Source organism: Dermacentor albipictus, chromosome 7 (assembly GCF_038994185.2).
Source record: "Dermacentor albipictus isolate Rhodes 1998 colony chromosome 7, USDA_Dalb.pri_finalv2, whole genome shotgun sequence".
In the NCBI taxonomy this organism is placed as follows: Eukaryota; Metazoa; Arthropoda; class Arachnida; order Ixodida; family Ixodidae; genus Dermacentor; species Dermacentor albipictus.
The window spans coordinates 107,826,241-107,846,766 of record NC_091827.1 but is presented as its reverse complement, the minus strand read 5'-3'; the positions used below and the strand labels follow the sequence as shown (position 1 = coordinate 107,846,766).

At 43.2% G+C, this 20,526-nt stretch overlaps 1 protein-coding gene and 1 long non-coding RNA gene across 2 annotated transcripts in view; one reads left to right on the top strand and one right to left on the bottom strand.

Moving 5' to 3' along the window:
- Positions 1-20,526, top strand: part of LOC135903508 (sulfotransferase ssu-1-like) — a 65,312-nt gene that overhangs the window by 25,499 nt on the left and 19,287 nt on the right. The window lies entirely within an intron of this gene.
- On the bottom strand, positions 7,183-20,002 carry LOC135903506 (uncharacterized). Its single transcript, XR_011507230.1, has 4 exons — positions 19,643-20,002; positions 17,993-18,079; positions 11,644-11,857; positions 7,183-7,379 (listed from the first exon to the last, which is right to left on the bottom strand). It is a non-coding gene; the product is annotated as an uncharacterized lncRNA (long non-coding RNA).

Here is a 20,526-nt window from a genome sequence, read left to right as displayed (position 1 = left end):
CTACATATATATTTTCACGGCAATTTGCCACTTGATCAGCAAATTAGCAACAACTGCCGGTCTGAGATGACAGCCACCAAGACTATAGATGTCCTCCGCATCGACCTATTATTCAGGGGGCCAGGTTGCAGCAACACCAGTACGATGTTTAATGCGCTGCTTACTATTCTTGCAGGTACGTTACTACTCCAACTATGTATGTATCCGATTTGATTATGTGTTCTTGCTGCTGCTTCCTTAGCCATATAGTATTATGTGCTGGCGTTTGCACATTTTATATTGCGCAAGTCGTCTTATCCTAAGTGATGATGTGGAAATGAGTTCGGAGCCCCAGTCAGTCAGCGAGTACCATTGCAAGCAAACAGTCTGGTCTAAACCTGGCGCCAGGAGTGCCACTGGCTCCAACTCCGCTCTCGATGAGGCTGCTAATGCCTCCTATATGTCATGGCAATCATGTTCTTGCATCCCTTTTCTGAACTACTGATTGGGCAAATTAGGTTGGCTCGGGACATTGCTGACAGCGTCATATGAAGAGACAGTCGCTTGCCGTTGTGGTGCTTTGGAGTCGTTTGTGGGTGTATTCGAATGCTCGCCTAATGACTCTAGTTCAATTTCTCAATTATGTGCACCAAGGAACTTCTTATCTTCGAAGTCTGAAGTATATTTACAACATATGTACATTGGTGTATACAATGGACATATGTATACAAGCGGTCGGGATGGAAGGATAAAAGATTCTGAATGGCACCCTGGCGGGCGCAACCTCTCCGTTAACAAGAGGCAGCGGCATGGCAACACATTTCTTGTACATACTTGTGGCATGGTTAATATATATATATATATATATATATATATATATATATATATATATCACAAGCAGAAGTGCCCACTTTCGAGCGGTAAAGAAAACTGTGCAAGTGAGCAACTAAAAAAAACGCATTTCCAGAAATGCTTGCAGTAATGGGGTCTTGAATATATGAAGTATTTACTAGACAATTTATTTCAAAGTAACTTACAAGCCCCAAAGGGATCAATGAGTAATGGGGGCGTCGTTGCACAAATGACAACAGAAAAGCGATACATGTCCGAGCTAAACCTGTTTACAGTGATAACATGCTTTCAAAACATTGTTATAAATAAAAACGTTAAATCAATATAAATTGTGGTCAGGAAAGAAATGAAAATTACAGTTCATGGTAACATAAAAAGCGCCTGATCAATCATGCAAAATAACGTACGTAGCGCGAGCACATAAAGCAAACAATATTGAAACAAATTGAAACATAGAAAGAAGAGAGAGAGAGACATGGCACATACATGACACGTATTATGTGACATGACATATGTACAAATGAATACATTTGTTATGATGAAAACTACGAGTTCAGTAGCCGCCTTACTTTATCATTGCTCATTTACGCAAAAGTGCTGTTAGGAAGCAAATTCCATAACGAAATTGCTCTTGGTAGAGCCGGGAAGTTGAATGCGTTAGTGTTGCTATAAATGCGAGTGAGGCTTAAATCATTATAAAGTTGTCGTAATGTGCAAGACGCCTGTTCTAGTGGCAAGTTTGATGGCTTCATTTGGTGAACATATCTATGGAGCAAGAACAGGAGTGCTATGTCACGCCGGCTACTTAGTGATTGAAACAAAAGGTCATTTTATTTGAGTAATGCTTGACTGGTAATTCTAACTGTGGGAAATGAATCGACCAACTCGGTCATGGACGGCTTCTAACGTGCCGATTACGTATTGATGGTAGGGCGACCATATAGCGAACGGGAACTCAAGCTGGTTGCGTACAAATGATAGGAATGCTATATTTACGGATGTTAGATGGGCAGTTAGGCAAGTTGCCACGAATATACCCAAGAGATATGGATGCGTTTGCGCATATGGTTGTGATCTGAAATGCCCAGGAAAGACTCAGTGTAAGAATAACGCCTAGGTATTTATATACTAATGCCTGAAATACTATATTTCTTTTACTTAAATGATATTGCGCGACAAGAAAGGACACTGACGTGAGAGAAGACGACACACCAAGCACAAGCTTTAAACTCAGTTGAAAGCTTGCGATTGGCGTGTCGTCTTCTCTCACGTTACAAACTTGCCCGGAATGTTGCTCTCACTATATTTCTATTCATAAAGTATGAAAAACTATATTTTGAGGTTTTCCCCATGAATATTATTAGTTTGCATTTAGATGAGTCAAATTTAATTTGCCATTTTCACACCATTTGGTAACGAAATGAAGGTCTTCATGAAGAAGGCGATGATAATCAAGGCTGCGAATTGGTCGATATATTATGCAATTATCGGCAAAAATGCGCATGCAAGATGAGATGTTATTGGACAGATCATTGATGTAGACAAGAAAAAGCAAGGTTTTTAGTACGCTGTCCTGCTGAAGACCGGAACTGACATTTGCAAAACGTAAGATTATTAACGACTGTCAATTGCGGACGATTTGTTGGAAAGTGACGGATCCAGGAGAGCGTTAAGTAGTCTAATTGGAGAAAGGATAATTTGGAAATTAAGTGGCAGTGAGCTACATGGTCGAAGGCTTTGGAGGAGTCGACAAAAAGGCGATCTCTTTGAAGGCTATGGTTCATGTGAAATGAAGTCTGGAGTGAATTCAAACAACTGCATCTCACATGACAAACCTTTCCGAAACCGATGTTGGTTCATAAAGAAAAACATTATTTTATTTCAGAGGATGATATATGTGTGATGCAGTGATATGTTCAAGTATTTTGCAGCAAATACTTGTCAACGATATTGTACTATAGTTTTGTGGGGAATGCTTGCTTTCACTTTTGTGTACTCGTATCACTTTTGCAATTTCCCAGTTTAAGGGAAGCTGGCTTGATGATATAAACTGGCGGAAAACAAGACATGAAAAGTTGCTAGATAGTGTGACTGTATACTTAAAGTTTTCGAGTTAATGTTATCGTCATCTGAAGAACTAGTCAACTTGAGGTTATATTTATGAAATCTGTTATACCATCGTATCTTACATCGATGGACTGCATGTACTGGTAATCTAAATCTGTTACTTGCGTCAAATTTGAATGGCCTTTTTTCGTGGACATGGATTGAAAAATGCATTAAAGACGACTGGGAATTATTTGTCATTCTTCGGCGCATGATTATCATCAATTAGTAAAATATGATGCCAGGCATTATTAGGTGCAATCACCGGCCAGAATTTTGGGTGTCGGTTTTGAGTAGTGAAGGTAGATCTTGAGAGCGGTATTATTTTTAAGCCTTTGTTAAAGATGAGGCGTAATTTTTCAAAAAATGTGCTATGTTTATCCCATAACGCGGGCGAGCTTGTACGCCTTGCAGTGGTGTATAGCCCTTTTTTCCCCTTGTTTCTTAGCCTTTGAAGATACTTCGTGCAGAGAGGGTTCTGTGTCTCGCCTGTTGTTTTCATTAGAGGGACATACGTTTGCACTACAGCACACAACTTTTCTTTAGACAGAATCAAATTTTCGTTGACTGACCGAACAAAAAACGAAGCTAAAACGGTGCCATAAACAAATGTCTCAAGTTCTTTGTTAATTTTGTCATTGTCTTCCCTGTTGTAATCATGGTTGGTTTTGTTTGAGACGCCTGTCTGTATTTATCCGTAATGAATCTGGCAGTATGCACGTGGCACCTCGAGTTATGTATATCCTGGAAGGCTCAGGGCTTAGGTTGTTTCTGGATAACCTTACATGCAAATCTGATCCTATATTGTGGGTTAGGTACGCGATAGTGGTATTGAAATCAGTAAATTAGCTGTATGGGCCGATTTGACCATGCGTCAATGGTAATGTTACGATATTGAAGATGGGTTAGAAGGCAGCAGACATCAGCCAATCTAAGGGTTCAGGACGTGTTTACTGTTGCAGTGACAAATGCTTACAGCGAGACAATTATCTCCTTCTTCTTGCCTGTAGTTTTTCCTCAGATAATTCTTCCTCACACAAAACGTGAGAGGGGTCGAGAATCTAGCTTTTAGACAGTTTTGGTTCAGGATTGCGCTTGACAAAGTGTATTCTATTATTTGGAATAAGCAGTTGAAAGATAAAACCACATGAAATAATACCTAAACAAAATTAATAAAATCATTAGGTTATTACTGTTTAGATACATAGGTTGCAACAATAACCTTGCTATGTAGGCAGCTTTACACTGTGTGACAGTGTAATGCTTCTTGTTGCATTCCAAATACATGCATTCTCATACTCCCTGCAATAAAGAATATCTGATTTATCTAGGCGAAATGTGCGGCTTTGTAGAACCTTGCGTTCGCAGGGGTTTAAGCAAAAACTGCAGATATATTTTTTTTCTGTCAATACAGATTTTGATATAAAATACTTTTTGGGGAACGTAATGATGCGTGGCTCGATCATTATTCTTGTGGGTGTGGTCGTCGTTATTGTAACGTTGCCTTGTGGTCACTGCAAAAGGTACCTAAAAGTTCCGTAAAAGTACCATTATTACTATGTTGATTGTTCAATATTCCAACGTCTAATCATCTACCTGTGGGAGGTGCCGGGGGCGTGAGTGTATTGTTTACGACTGTTCGGCACTTTTGCTAGTGCGCAGTGATACGGAAGAAAGACAGTCATTCGCGAATTTTTTTTCATTTGGGACTTTGAAATAAATAAAAAGAACAATAAAATAAATAAGGAAAGTTAATCAGCTGAGTCCGTGCGTACACAGATGAGCGCACGATAAAAAACAGCTTGAAGCATTCCCGTGCTGAGAGGCATACAGTTCCGTCATCACGGCACTATGGAGTCCCCCTCCTTGAATCGGCTGCGAGGGTGACATGTCCAGGCCCCATCTAGCACGGTTATCGGAAGGCACGCACCGCTCAGCATCACAAGTGGCAGCGTGGACACGACAGGTCCAGCAGCCACCGCTGTGCCAGACTGGAACGCTCCTTGGCACAGCTTTGGTGCGGCAGCTCATGACATGGTGGCCCTCGGGTCAGCCAGCGTGTCGAACAGTGGCACCTGGAGCCCTGACACGTCGGCGACCCTCGTCCACGCTCACGTCCGCGGACATTCGCACCTCGCCACGGACGTCTCGCCCGACAGGACCTCGATCACCCCAGGAGCTTGTAACTGGCGCCCGCCTGGTTCAAACACTGCCAGACCACGCCTTGTGAAGCCGCTTTTGTGCACCTGTTCCCTTCCTTGATGGAGCTTGGGCGTCCGCTCCGATGTTCTCGCGGCGCTTATATATGACAGTGACATTTGGGAGCACAACTAAATGGGCAGTTGCTTCCCATGAGTTCCTAAATTCATGCCTTTTTTTTTGCGAAAGAGTGCCTAACCCGTTCTGCTTAAACAGTTCCTCCTTTCTCTTCTTGTTCTATAGTTTGTCTCAAATCCCCATTTTGTTACTCTGAGACAAGACGTATTTCACACCTCACCGCACGAACGAAATCAAGCCCTTGTTTGATCGAAATATATTTTTATGTCCTTTTTCAGCGCTGATACACCCACTACTTGACGGCTTCCAATTGGGTGAAGCATTTATTATTCATGTAGCTACCACGCCGCGCAGCTTTACGACGTCGTTGTACGCAATGTCGATGCTTTCGACGTTGTTTTCTAGTACCTACCGCAGCTTTCAATTGGGATATGTTGTTTTTTCCTCTGCAGAAGTGCTACATATCTATCGAGCGGTTTGGCCAAGAATAGAGCAGTTCGCATAAATCGAGTAATTCATTCTGGAAGAAATTAACAATATTACTAGAAAAAGACCACATGCAATGGTGTTCGCTAAGAAATGATGACGATGCTGCATTGAATCAAAAATGTTGTAATATAAGAAGCACAATATTAGTTTCTAGGGAAAGAAGGCGGTGAGAGACTTGAGCGAAGTCTTGCATTGGGCTGCAAACATTCTTTGTTAAGTGCCTCAACTTGAAAGACCCAAAGAAAGCGTAATGGTAACAAGCATCTTGAGGTTAAGATTATTTATATGGACCTCGAGAAAGCTTCATCCTTGTCAGGAAACAGACCGGCAGGTGAGATGAGTGTGGCCAAATGTTTCCAGTTTGCTGCAATGTATGTAAAAAAAACAGGAAACATGGTGCCAAACCAGACGTGCGCAAGTAAAAAAAATGTGCGGGTACGCTTCCCGTGTGAGGGTGTACGTTATTGCCATTCATGCATATTTTGTGCCGTCAACGCTGTTTTCATGAGCATGACGATGAAGAAGTGAGCATGAACACACTGCCATCTTAACTAGAACAATTTCTGTGCTATGGCGACGTTGTTGTCCTGGTCCCCTACAGCACCGCAAGCACTCATAGAGGCAAACGCTCACAGACGCAAACACAGTCGGAGTCTGTGCTGAGCTCATTAGCCTGGTGTATTTTCTCGTCATTCATGTATGTGACGAATCATGAAAAAAAAATTCCCTATTACCCCTACATTTCATCCAGTTCTAAAAGGCAATCAGCGGTGCATCACAATATTTATTTACCTTAATAGGGACTATATTCTTTATAGAGGAGCCGCACGATTGACAGCCACAGTGAGCCATTTCTCTCGATAAGGTCAGTCTTCTGAGAATAAGCGCGCAAGTAGAGGTGGTCGACACATTAGATCTCGTGTCGAAAAGGCTTTCGCTAAAGGATGCTTCTGTTTCTTTTTTTTTTGGCCCTATCTCGTTTCATTTTAGGTTCCACTATTTGGGATGATGTACTTCTTGTAGGCGTATGTTGGCCCAACTGCAGTTTCAGTAAAGTTTACCCTAATTTGCTTGCAATATTCGTGCGCAATGCAGAAAACCCTATTGAAAATTTGCCCGATGCTGGGCATAGTGGAATCCATCATCCATCATCATGGTGGATTATGGTGATGGGTGGTATGCCGGGTGACGGGTGGCACGGTGGGTGCTGGGCATGGTGGTTACTGGGCACGGCGGTTGCTGGGCGGCACGGTGGGTGATGGGTGGCACGGTGGGCACTTGGTTGGATATCATCGTGGGCGCAGCACGTCAAAGGGAAGTTGTGTGATGAATTGAAGGAGCAGCCATTGCTATGCGGAAGCTCATGACGGGCTATCTTTATGTGATGTTGAGTCTTGTGAAGTGTACAGTCTGTATATACATGTTGCCAAGATGCGGCTATTTTCATGCCATAACGAATCAATCTGTAAAGCACCATACTACGTAGCATATCATCACACTTTATTGAAAATGCATCACTGGACTTGTACTGTATTTACTTTTCCACTCGCTTGCCCTGGCGTCCCGCTTGTGTAAAAGAAAGCTCCAAAGGTGCTTTCGCAGGGAAGCAAGGTGGTTCTCCGGATGTGGTGTAGGTGGCATCATTGGATGGTCACTTATATATTTCTCCAGGCAGTCTAAAAGGAGAGTGCAATAAATATATAAGTAAATTGTTTTTCCAATGATTTCGAGCAATAAGTGAATGAAGAAAATCTGCTCTAATCACTTCAAAAAAAGTTTCAGATAACAAAATGCAGCAAATGTCACACACAAACATGCTACCCAGGGCGCAAGCCAGCACAGGTTTATTTGCAGTGAGAATGCATACACATGCATCACATGGTTTTGCAGATTTACATGGAATTTTTGTATGTTTTTTGCCAAAGCCACGCCTCTTCTCATCTGGAGGTTGGCTTAACTGCAAAATTTAGACACATGGGAGCTGTACTCAAAGCCTTATGGGGTGGATATTTGGCTTCTGATTTTACATAATTTGTCTGCTCTTCGACCACCCAAATTCCTGTCAAATTCGGAGAGCCACAATTTGGCAAAATTTTAGGATGCTTTGCGTAGAACAAGATCAGCTGTGCAGATCAGAGCGTACATGCGAATAATGTACGAGGTGCTTTCTTTGTGTAGCAGTTCTTTCCTCATTCTTATACTTAATTAAAATGAGATCACTGAAAGTATGCCGAAAGTGCTGATAGGCCATGTCTTACAAACTTCAATAATCAGAACATCTAAAATCAAGAAAGTGGCTGACAGATGGAATAGTACACTGTGGTATGAAGGTTATAAACACGGATGAGGTGCCTCAGAAAGGGTGGCCAACGTTTCGATAGGAGCTATCTTTGTCAAAAGTGGCCTGGTCAGCCTTGGCATGTTAGTTTTAAAGGACTAGTAGGGTGACGTCACGTGCAGTTGTTGTCAGTGGCAGCTGGTTGTAAAGGGAGAGACTTTAAGGAGAATGAGTGCTGTCGTCTGACGTCTGTAAGCATGATTCCTAAGACGAGGGCACAAGACCGTGAGAATAGGAAGGCGGCGAGAAAAGAAACGAAAGAAAAGGAGAAAAAAAAGAGATGCCAAGAGGCAAAAAAAAGAAAGACAAGAAAAAGAAGGGCATGGGAGTGTGTTAAGGAAGTGAGGGGTGAGGGAGCATTCAGGAGTGTCATTGGCGGCATGTTTCTGCCGTTTTAGAACTGGTCAGGCGGTCAGTGTGCGAGTAACAAAAAAGACCCCAAAAGACATCAGTTGAAAGAATGACTTGAGTAGCGTAGCAGCAACGCGTCGGGTAATGTTGAAGAAATTAAGATGGCGACAAGGAGTCTGGGATGCAATGCATGTGGTAGCTGGCAGGCAGAAGCATGATGTTTTAGGGATGTCAGCCTCAGTAGCTCAACGCAGGTGTCGTCACAGTGGTATATAGAGCTGGTGATACCCTGTGTGACTGATGCGCAGAAAAAGGTATCCTGTCATCTGGGATTTTGGATTGTGGTGGTGAGGGTGTTAAAAAAATATGATAGAAAACAGACAAAAGGGAGGAACTGAAAGTGGAATAACAAATAGGAGGGTTACATGAGCAAAAGCGGGCGGAGGCAGGTGTACATGGGAAAAGGGGTCATACAGTTGATATAAACATTAAAACATGAAATAATATAATAAAATGAGTAGTAAGCAGGTAAAAATTAGAAACGGTGGAATAGGTTGAGGTTAAGAATTAAGTTTAGCTGGTGGCACAATGTGTTTTGTGCCTTGGTTGATGACATGAGGCTTTCCGATTTAAGTTACAGCTTTAAAGTTTTTAAATATTCTAAGTTGCTATGTGTTAAATTGATTTCCATTGGATGTAGGCATTTAAACTTGTGTATGAGGTATGATTCCATATATTTCCTCTAGCGAGGTGAGCGGAAATTTGTAGTCTATAGAGCCTTGCTTTGTCACATATGACATGTTCATTGAAGTGGCTGGCTACTGCTTTAGGTAAATTGTTTTGTATCTGCGCGATGACCGTTCAGTCTTTTATGAATTTTTTGTCCTGTCTCACCTATGTATTATTCGCTACAAGTGGCACATTCTAGGCAGTAGACTAGATTGCTTGATGTGCAGATGAAACTCGAAATTACCTTGTTTGAGTAATTTGATGCTGTACTTATTACTGTAGTAGTAGATTAAATATGTTTGCATGTAGAGCACCCGGGCGGCCACAGGGACTGGTTCCTAACTTCGTTGTTGTTTTTAGTTTGGCACGTACAAGAATATCCTTAATATTAAGTGTTGCATCTCAAGAATACTCTGGGCAGGGCGGGAAAAATCTTGTTTCTGGTTGCTGGTGAGAATTGGGTAGTATTTATTGAGGATTTTGTTCATCTTTGGGAGTGTGTTTGAGAATTTAGTAGTAAGAGGCGCTGTTCTTGTGACCCTAGGGTGGGGCTTGAGCACCTCGGCTCAGTCAAGTTTGGTTGCATCGGTGCAGGCTTTCTGAAGGGCACTCTTTGGTGGTTCCCGTTTGATAGGGTTTCTTTAAGGTGATCAAATCTATCTATGTAGTCTTGGTGTTTAACACACATGTGACGTAGCCATGTGCTTGGCCTTTAAAGATGCCTTCTTTGCAATGTGGCTTGATGGTGGCTTGTATATTCTAGGTACTGTTGTTTGTCAAAAGGTTTCCATACAGCATTGTCATTAGTGTCCCAGTGTCAATGTATATTGCTGTGTCCAGAAAGTTTATGCGCTCCATTGAAGATATTGATGCGAATTTTATTGTTGGGTGAAAAGAATTTAGAAATCCTACATATTTATCTAGGCTGTCTTGACCATGTCACCATATTATGAATATGTCGTCTATGTATCGTAGGTATGTGTGAGGCCTGTCAGTGCAGCGCAGTAGGAAGTCTGTAGAATCCCCATAAATAAGTTCGCATAAATATGTTTTCCCATGTACATCTGCTTCCGCCCGCTTTTGCTCATGCCACCCTCTTATTTGTTATTCCAGTTTCAGTTCACCCCCATATTTGTCTGTTCTTTACTATATTTTTTCGAAACACCCTCACCAACACACTCCAAAGTCCCAGGCGCCAGGATACCTTCTTCGGTGCCTCAGCCACACAGGGTATCGCCACTTCTGTGTACCGCTGTGACGACACGTACGTTGAGCTACTGGGACTAACGTCCCTAGAAAGACCATGCCGCTGACTTCCAGCTACCCTATGCACTGCATTCCGGACTCCTTGCTGCCATCTTAACTCCTTCTAAATTATCCGACGCATTGCTGCTATGCTACTCAAGTCATTCTTTCAACTAATGTCTTTTCGGGTTATTTTTGTTATTCGAGCACTGACCGCCTCACCGGCTCCTTTAAAGCCACAAGAACATGCGGCCAAAGACACCTCTGAATGCTCCCTAACCTCTTGCTTCCCCAACACCTTCCTTTGCCCTTCTTTTTCCTTTCTTGTTCTTTCTTTCCCTCTTGGTGTCTCTTTTTTTCTCCTTTTCTCCCCGCCTTCCCACTCCCACTAGTGTTCCTACGTCTTAAGAATCATGCTTACAGACATCAGGTGACTGCGCTCATTCTCCTTCAAGTCTCTCCCTTTACAACGAGCTCTCCCGACAACTGCATGTGATGTCACTCCACTAACACTTTAAAACTAACATGCCGAGGATGACGAGGCAGCCTTTGAGAAGATAGGTCTTCCTAACGAAACATTGGCTACCCTTTCTGAGGCACTTTATCCCTGTTTATAACTTTTACATCCCAATAATGAGAATAGTGTTTTGAAATTGCATGGCTGTGAACGCTGCAGATTGTAAAGCAGCACATCAGGTGACCACAGTCAACACTTAGGAAGGCAGTGGTTTAAAAAGCTTCTTTTAGACCATACAATTTGCCAAGCTGTGTCGGAACCCAATTTTCTTGAGAAGCATTATTTCAAAAAAGTGAAATGAAAGCTGATGCGTGAAAAGCTACAATAACGCATGCCAAGTCTACATTAGAAATTCCAAAGACAATGAGGTGCTTAAATGTTCACTTCTGTTAAGACAACGAGCAGCAGGTGAATGCAAGCTATCAAGGTCCTGTCAAAATTAACCGCTCGTGTAGCCACCCGACTTTCTTGATTGTTTTTAATTGAAACTGATTATGGGGGAAACTTTGTGGGCGGTTTTCGCCGGAAACCCATATCCCGAAATTATCTTGTGGTGCTTTTCATACCCACAGAGACATTTAAATTGTGTGTCGAGACACAGTGCATATACAGCAGAAGAAAAAGATATAATATATAGGCACTTGCCTCATTCTTGCTTTGGCATTTCTTGTCGCTCTGTATACATCATGTAATGCTAACTCATTCAGATAACTTGTATATATGCAGTTATGTTTCTTAAATGAGGTGACTGTTGACTTACTCTTCAAAGCAGCCACTTTCTCTGGTGTTGCCGGAAGCTTCCCAGATGCGCGGCACATTGTTCGGCAGGCCTGTCCAGTCAGGCTGCTTTCACCTGCTTGCACTGGTGTCCACAGGTGCCATGCCACCTCTAATGGGCACTTTCCGTCGGAAGCAGACTTGAATATGTAATGCCACTTGTTGAGTGGCATCACAAATCCCACACCAATCTGTACCTGCAATAGATATGAAGTGTTTTTTCCTGAGCAGTATTCTTAACACTAAAACGCACTTGTATACAACAATATGATATAGGTTAATTAGGTCCGTCAATTTCTGATGCAACTCTATAATTTACAATTTCTGCCCCTCGAGCAAGTTTTAAAAAAACTGGGGTTAAACCCAACCTCACCAAGAAATTCATTTTTGTGTAAAGGATTAAACTAATCAAATTTTTCCATTTTAAGGGCAGCAAACACTCATATTTCGTACAGTCTAACCTTGCAATAATGAAATTAACAGAGAAAGCGAAACAATTGATTAAAATAGGCGCACCGCCATGCAGAGAACAGTGCAAGAACGAGTGACGTCAAGGCCTCCAAGATTGCAGTGTCACACGGAGAACAGTGCAGCACATGTTACCTAGAGACCTACGCGCGCCAGTCTCCAAAATCCACCACCATCACAAACTACATGGCCTTGTTCTAAAGAACACTGGAGACATGCCTTGAAAGTATGATTACCCTTGCATGGTTGAAAACAAGTGAATTCCCTTGTGGGCTCTGAAAACCACTCGCACCACTCACTCATCTCAGCAGTTATATTTTCGTCATGACTAAACTGCAGCGACGAATGCGCCAAGTCCCGTCACAACTTCAAACTTCAGAACTCGGTGTGCACGCTCCTTTTACTGCGACCAGGTTTGAAATGTTTGTTGTAACAGTACAGCGCTAGTACAGCGGCAGCGGAATTCTCTTTAGGGACAATTGCACCTTCTACATCTTTTTGTAGGTTTTTGCGCAATATGTGCATTCCTGCTTTTTGTCATTAAGCCCTTCAGTTGATGTCTAGCGCCCGTTCAGACTGTGTCTCTTTGTGTGTGTGTGTGTGTGCCCTTGCACTTGTCATGATGTTCAAGTTCAGCTACCACCAACTAGAACTAACTTTTGCATTTATCAGAAGTACATATTAGCACGCTTTATAAAAAGCCAAAGGATTAGCAATATGCTGACCGGAAATAAGAAATGGTAAGAATATTCTGGCTGAAAACAATATTTCATGTTTATCAAGACTGACGGGCAAGTAATTAAGAAAGTTGGTGTACGTTAATGTTTACCTTTTGAGTGACACAAGGGACAGAAAGAAGACAACTAGACACAAAAGCTACCAATTCAACATTAATTTTGATGCAAAAATTAAAGATAATATTTATACTGCGTGTGCCCTTCCAGTGCACAAGCGATCTTTTAAGACAAAGGGCACAAGTTGCAATACAAATGTACAAAATCATGATAAACAGTACTTGCATAAAAATAGAACAAATAAGCACAGAGTGATCACTATTCTGTCATTTATAGAGTATTCCTCTTTGTAATGCAATCATAATGAGCACTGGCTGACAGATGTCCCTCTTTTTTAAATGGTATGCCTCAGTGATATTGTTGATCAATCGGTTGCCTTAAGTAAACAAAAGAGATGAACAATCTAAATCTGGCGTACATCACCAGTTGTGTCAATGCATTGTCAAGTGGGATGAGCATGCTTGTCCCTTGAGTGAATAATGGTGCTGTCCTGGGCACATGCTTATACACCGGCCAGTCTGCCCCATGTACAAGACCATCCATTCTTAGTACGAAGATGGTGCAGAGTGGCCGAACTCCGCGGATTGCCAGCGCGCATGGCATGGCTGTGCAACGGAGCTAAGCGGCGCAGGCGCACAGGGGCTTAGAGGTGGGACTTCATGTCATGTGTCATCCGCTAAAGCATGGCGTGCTCCCGCACTTTAGCAGATGACACGAAGCTCCACATCCCCCCTGCGCCATGCACGCTGGCACTCCGCGGGGCGTGGTCACGCTGAGTCGTGTTCATGCCAAGAGTTGACGACCCCGTACATTTGACCAAACATACACATGAACAGAGGCATAGACTACACTACTAATGACGGACACAAGACATTTAGTGGTAATTTACACAAATCTCCCTTGCCTGGACGCCTTTCTCAATGCGTTTGTGGAATGCTATGCACACATATTTCGAGCGAAAAAATAAAGTAGGTAGGTATGCAGCACAATCCACAAGTGAACTGAGAAAAGCGAGCAGGCAAGCGAGGTACGCTTGGTTAAACATACCACGAAATATGTCTAGTGCGTGTTAGGGGCAGTGTAGTGCATTCTAATGTTAGGAAGCTGACAGGCCAGGAACTAAATATGTGCCAAAGAAATCACCACATTTTACTGAGAAGACCGGCATGCTCGTCTGACTTGGCCGTGCATTGCCGCGATAGGGCTTGAGGCCAGATTAAATTAGTTCATCTATTTCCACCCACGGTGAAAAATTGACAAGAGAAATCAGAGAGGCATACCACAAGACGTCTGAGCAAGCCCCCATTATGAATGCATAAAAAAAGGCGTCCTTTCTAGATTACAAGGGATAGAAATTAGTCTGACTATTCACCTTTTTTTACGCAAATACTGTTTATTGTGATTTTTCACCTTTTTATTACAACTCACATTTTCCTTCTGAAGGAACTTGTGCACAATATAAGCACACATTCAGTGTTATTTTTATTCCTTCTATCAAAATATACAGCCATCACTGGTCATGTTTTATGGTCTCCCTTCCTTCACTGTGTAAATTTTGTCCTCAAGAGTTATATGAACTCACTGGCAAACTCAAAAAGACACTACAAATTTCACCTAGAGGATACGGCTGGTTCTCAGAAAATGCACAAATACGGCGACAGGTGTCTGTTGGCACACTGTAGCAATAATGGGTGGAAGCTACCTTTGACATTGCTGCAATACATCAGTTGTCACATGGCTACAACCCTTAAGAAACAACAGAAATGTAAGTGCACAGCAAAAACAAGCAGGTTCATCAACCACAAGTTTGACTTCAGCAGCCAGAACATAGGCAGTTTCATATAGCTAAAGCATTAGCTAATATGTGGAAAATACATGCACAAGCACCCTTAGCTTGAAATACCTGCATACCAAATAAAACCATGAGTTGCAGTGCATATGATGCTTGTTCATGACACTAGTATTTTGTGAAAAATACTTTTTGGATTACGTACAATGCTTTCAATTCATTTGCCCAGTAATCAAAGGCTTTTGACAGCATTACACTTTGTACTTGCTAGTTGAAAATATTCTCACCTGAACAGCACCAAGCAGAATAAATAGAAAACTGCCCACTGTGCTAACCTAATATGTGGAGAGACCCAAAGTAATAGAATTATTTCTGGACAGCTGTAGACTTAGAGCTTGTTGGCTGATAATCACTATTAAAATTACACCATTGCCAAGCAGATGTTCTGTGTGGTGCTGTTGAAATCAAGTTCACTTGATGAGCAACATAGCAATAAACAGCCAATGCTTTAGCAATAGCGAGCAGGCAATCTTGCATGTGCAAAACTGCATGCTTATTTAACGATAGTGCATCAATAGACTGAACTATCTACCAACTATGTGGTCTATGCAGTATAGACAAAGTCGAAAACGATGCAACTGGACACAGACTCTACCACAATGCCTACTTGCATGAATGGGTATAGCTTAAGAAGAATATAAAAAAATGTAGAGAAAGACAGCAAGCTTACTAGAAAACTCCTCACTGCTGTAGTACTTACAGCACAGTGAATACTGGCCTTCATGTACCATTTAAAGAAATTCAAGCTCGTGTCCATTGTTCTGGGAACTTGAGAAATAATTGTGAAATTAATGGAGATGGTTGGGCTAGTTGGCGTTGACACAGCTCCTGTGACATAGTTACTAGCACAAACAAGGTGTATGGAATAAAGGTCGGACTAGCCAAAGCGGTAGACTTCAACTGACAAGCTTTATTCAGAAGAAACACGCAAACAGGCCACCACATGCTCAGTTAATGTGGAGACAGATGCATAAACGAATGTGCCACATAGGGGATAACGAAATGCACATAAAGGCTGATAAGCATCCACAAGAAGCCATTACAAAGCATTCACCAGATTTTTCTGAAGACACAACACTTATTTATCAGCTGGTACCAGTGATGGAGTGCTTATGCATTCATCAGCAGCTTTGGAAATGCAAAACACCCCAAACATTTCCCTATATAACTGCCTGGCAAACTGACTGAGCACTGGTGTGTTATGAAAACATGGGGAGCACTTATGGGTACTTTAACAGTGATCAGCCAAGTAGCCAGTGCCTGTGAGAGCATTTACAGCGTTCCGGTACTCCCCAAGCCACTCATTCAGGCACCTGTTTGTTCAATATACCGCTTTCCACAGGGAAGTGCAATGTAGTATACCACCACTACATTTCAGTTAACAAAGCAGGTGACATGCTCCTTAGTGCATGTACCTTGACGCCCGGCAATGTTTACCAACTGGCATATTCTTGTGAGCGTTAGCGGTGCTGAAAAAATGCCTACACCAAACTTGTTCGCCACCTTTCTTCTAGGTGGTGGGACACCCTGTGTACGTATGGCAGCGCTGCACGGCTGCCACTGGGACATGCGTTACTGCACGTCCAGTGGGCAATGTGGTAGTGCCAATGACTTTCTTGTTGTGGTGGCTTTGCTGTTAAAAACATTGTGGGTGTTTTCGAACAGTGTTCAGTAGGACTCAAGTTCACACATGAGTTGCCAGAAGATGATCGCCTGCAATCATTCGATATTCGTATAATTTTAAATCATACTTTCCTTTATTATATATACTCTCTTAGGAAAAAGAAGCCCTTGCTCGACTACCGTTTGGCATACTCCATGTTAAAGGATGCATAGCTCCTATCTGCCCGAGAGCTGTTCTGGTTAAATCTTGTGCACCAGGTTTCCTGCAGCGCTCAGCAACAAGCGGGCCATTTATGTAGGGCCGGGTATCTCGATAACACCTTGGTGTCAATTAGTGGGAGCCTCATTAAAGAGGTAAAAACAGATCTGGCAGCTGCTCGGTGCAATAACGCACGTCCCAGTAGGCGCCCTGTGGCTGTGCCATCTGTACATGGGGTGTCCCACCACCTAAACAACGTGGCAAACCCGTGCAGTGTAGGTGTTTTCTTCAGCGCCACTAGAGCTCGCAAGAATGTGCAGGTTGGTAAGCAACGCCGGGAATCAGGGTACATGCACTAAGGAGCACGTCATCCACTTTTTTAACTGCAATGTGGGGGTGGTATACAAGATTTCATTTCCCTGTAGAAAGTGCTGTATTGGACAAAAGGGCAGGTTCTTGAATGAGAGGCTTAGGGAGCACCGGAACGCTGTAAACGCTCTAGCAGGCACTGCCCGTTTGGCTGACCACTGCCGAAGATGTGCTCGTAAATGCTACCTGTGTTTTCAAAACAAGCAAGTGCTCAGACGGTTTGGCAGGCAGTTAGATAAGGAAATATTTGGTGTTTGGCATTTCAAAGGCTGTTGATGAATGTGTAAGCACCACTGGAACTCACTGATAAAGGAGTGTTTGTTGTACCTTGAGAAGAACCTGCTGAATGCTTTGTAATGGCTTGTTGTGGTGGGCAGTATTGGCTTTGTTGTGCATTTGGTTTCCTCCCATGTGGCACATTTATTTATGCATCTGTCTGCAGATATTTTTGAGCATAAGGTGGGGCCTCATTGCGTGTTTTCTGAATAAAGCTTGTAAGTTGAAGTCTAGTGCACTGTCTTGTCCAACTTTTTTCAATTAGTCTTGTTCGTGCAAGTAACCCTCACAATAATTGTAATACCAACGTTAAACAATGGCAAGCATGCTGCATGCTTAGATCTGTGACATATTTGGCCCATTACATTTTTAATCCTTACGTGTGGAGAAACTGCACAAGCATGTAGCCTAAACGAAAAAAAAAGTGGATATAAAAGGTATAACACAGGAAAGTTTCAAATCAATAAAACAAAATAACAAGAAGTACATATAATGTGTACTAAGCAAAATAAAATGTAACGCGCAGCGAAGTGATTGATGCAAGAAGAAAAAATATACCTCAAGACATGTTAGGTCTAGTTTTAAAGTGAACAAGGTAATGTGTACATAATGTCTGCAAACACAAATAAGCAGCAAGTTGAATAAAGTTGAGCAGATATTTAGCCTATTTAGTAAGCACTGCTGAATGTCCATAAACTTATTGACGAGTGATACCGAGATCCCACTTTTACAAACACATACACTTCAGTCATACCTGACCAGACCATCCGATTACACACAGTGCTGCTGCAGCCATAGCTCCTCCCTGACGTGGGCACTGTTGTTGGTCACGGCCTTGCCACTGCAAGATAGGTCATCTGTGTTAACTTATAGCAGTGGCACTTTGAAGAAGTCATTGTGAACACATGCAAGGAGCACAGAAAAAGTCACAAAAACAATGTTTGCACCACTGCAGGGTGGGAACAGAGCACAAGGCCAAAGTTACTGATGAATATTGTGATAATAGGGACCTCTTCATGACAATAAAATTTTTAAGACCTACAGCTACAGTACATTACAAACAAATGTTTGTTTACGTAACAATTCATTTTTTTCGATCAGTTAAGCAGCTTTCCCTTGTCATCTCTAGTTGTGTCAAAACACCTTGTCTCAAAACGTAAGCTGTAGTAGTAGCAAGCCGTAATTGCTTAAAATTTTTTGCCCGAACCCTATGAGGGAGAGTTTGTGCGCGACGGCGACGCGCGACGGCTTTGAGCGAGAAAACGGGCCGTCGCGCGAACATATCGCTCGTTCTTCGTCGCCTGGTTCTGGAAATCTAGAATTCGTCGCTCGTCGCCCAGAAGTGCTATGAGCTAACAGAGAATAGCGCGAAGCCGGAACTGGACGTACGTACATCAGTCGAGTACTAGCGCTTGTTGCACGGAACAAGCAAACGACTATTTTGATACGTGCAAGGTTAAGAACCTACTGCAAGACTTTAAAGAAATGTTTTACGCTGCTCCTTTGAGTAAAACACAGCAAACTAAATTAATAAAGCACACTTTTGGCGCATATTTGCTGCCCTCATACCGGCAACACCGGGGAGACGGCTCTCAATGTCGTCGCTCGCATAGGGTACGACTTGTACGGAACGAGCTAGCGCGACAGCCATCTACATCGCGTCTCTGTCGCGCGCAAGACCGCTCGCATGGGGTACGACTTGTAGGGAACGAGCGAGCGAGCGCGACAGCCATCTACATCGCGTCTCTGTCGCGCGCAAGACCGCTCGCATGGGGTACGACTTGTAGGGAACGAGCGAGCGAGCGCGACAGCCATCTACATCGCGTGTCTGTCGCGCGCAAGACCGCTCGCATGGGGTACGACTTGTAGGGAACGAGCGAGCGAGCGCGACAGCCATCTACATCGCGTCTCTGTCGCGCGCAAGACCGCTCGCATGGGGTACGACTTGTAGGGAACGAGCGAGCGCGACAGCCATCTACATCGCGTCGCTGTCGCGCGAAATATCACTTGCATGGTGTTTATACATTTTTCCAATAACTGCTCACAAACCAACAACCGCGTAAACAGACATTATTTACAACCTCGAAGCATAAGTAAGTGAGGAAACGTCATTGCAGTAAGAATAGGTAAAGAGGCAGATGAGTCTTTATTATCCAACTTCAGCAGAAAAGTGGCAGCTCGCGCAAATGAGGACTGTTGCCGAACCTAATCCCTCTCACCGGAAGGAAGCGCTCACCAAGACTTTAAATTTAGCATTAAGCCAATAAACTTGCGCAAGCAAATTATGTCAACCAACGCTCAGCAAGCATCGGCACAGTCAATGTCGTCGTGGGAGTTCGATTTCTTGCGCCCGCAAGGCGCTCCAGGCACACACGAGAAGCAAGCACAGCATGCGTGTACTCACCTTTTAAATGGTACGATGCGGTCGAAAAGCGCCCTCCAAGTTGCCGGAGCTGCAAAGTTATTCCCGCATACGTGCAGTTGCGTAGTGGACGACCTGCGGAACGCTAATAATGCGCATCATTTCTTTGCGGCGTCCACCGAACTCTCCACAACCACCACGGACAAAGGAAACGCACTCCATGGCATGAAAATCGTTGGTCCACGTTTGCCTGGCGCACCACGCATACCGCGAGTTTGCAGCGAGACACAAGCTATCTTCTGGCACTTTTGTGCACGCGAATTAAGTCACAATTCATTGCACCAAACGCAAAAACACGATCAAACAAACACATCGTAGCAACTCGTACGACCGATAGCACATGTAAACAAGGGAACAAGACTGGTGGATGGATACTATGAGCAACGACTTTGAAATGGGGTGGTGGGTGGCGCTACCTGTGAGCTAGGGAGTTTGGTTGGCCTCCGCGATGACTAAAATAATAACCAGCGCACACTCGCTTTGTGCCTTGTTGCACCCAACTGCATATAAATGTTGCAATACATAAACAACCATCGCACAGTTTATATTATCCGCTATACTTTAGCGCAGAAAGAAATTCTATGACGTATTTTCGATTTCCAGGAGCTTTCGCCGCATGCAGGCAGTAAAAAGATGGCCTTCGAGATTCGCGTATGCCATTCTTAGGAAGCCTTCTCTGGGCTGTAATTTGAAGAAATATGTATAAAAAGGTTTAGTAAAAAAGAAAAAAAAAACGGTGTGGAAAGCGAGGGGGTGGAGCCCCTAGCCCAGAACTCCACTGGCTTGTGCGGTCCGCCGTGCCTGGTCGAGGCTGGCGAGCCAAGTCTTTGCTCCCTTCCGGAAAGTTTGCCGCCTACTTTCAGCTG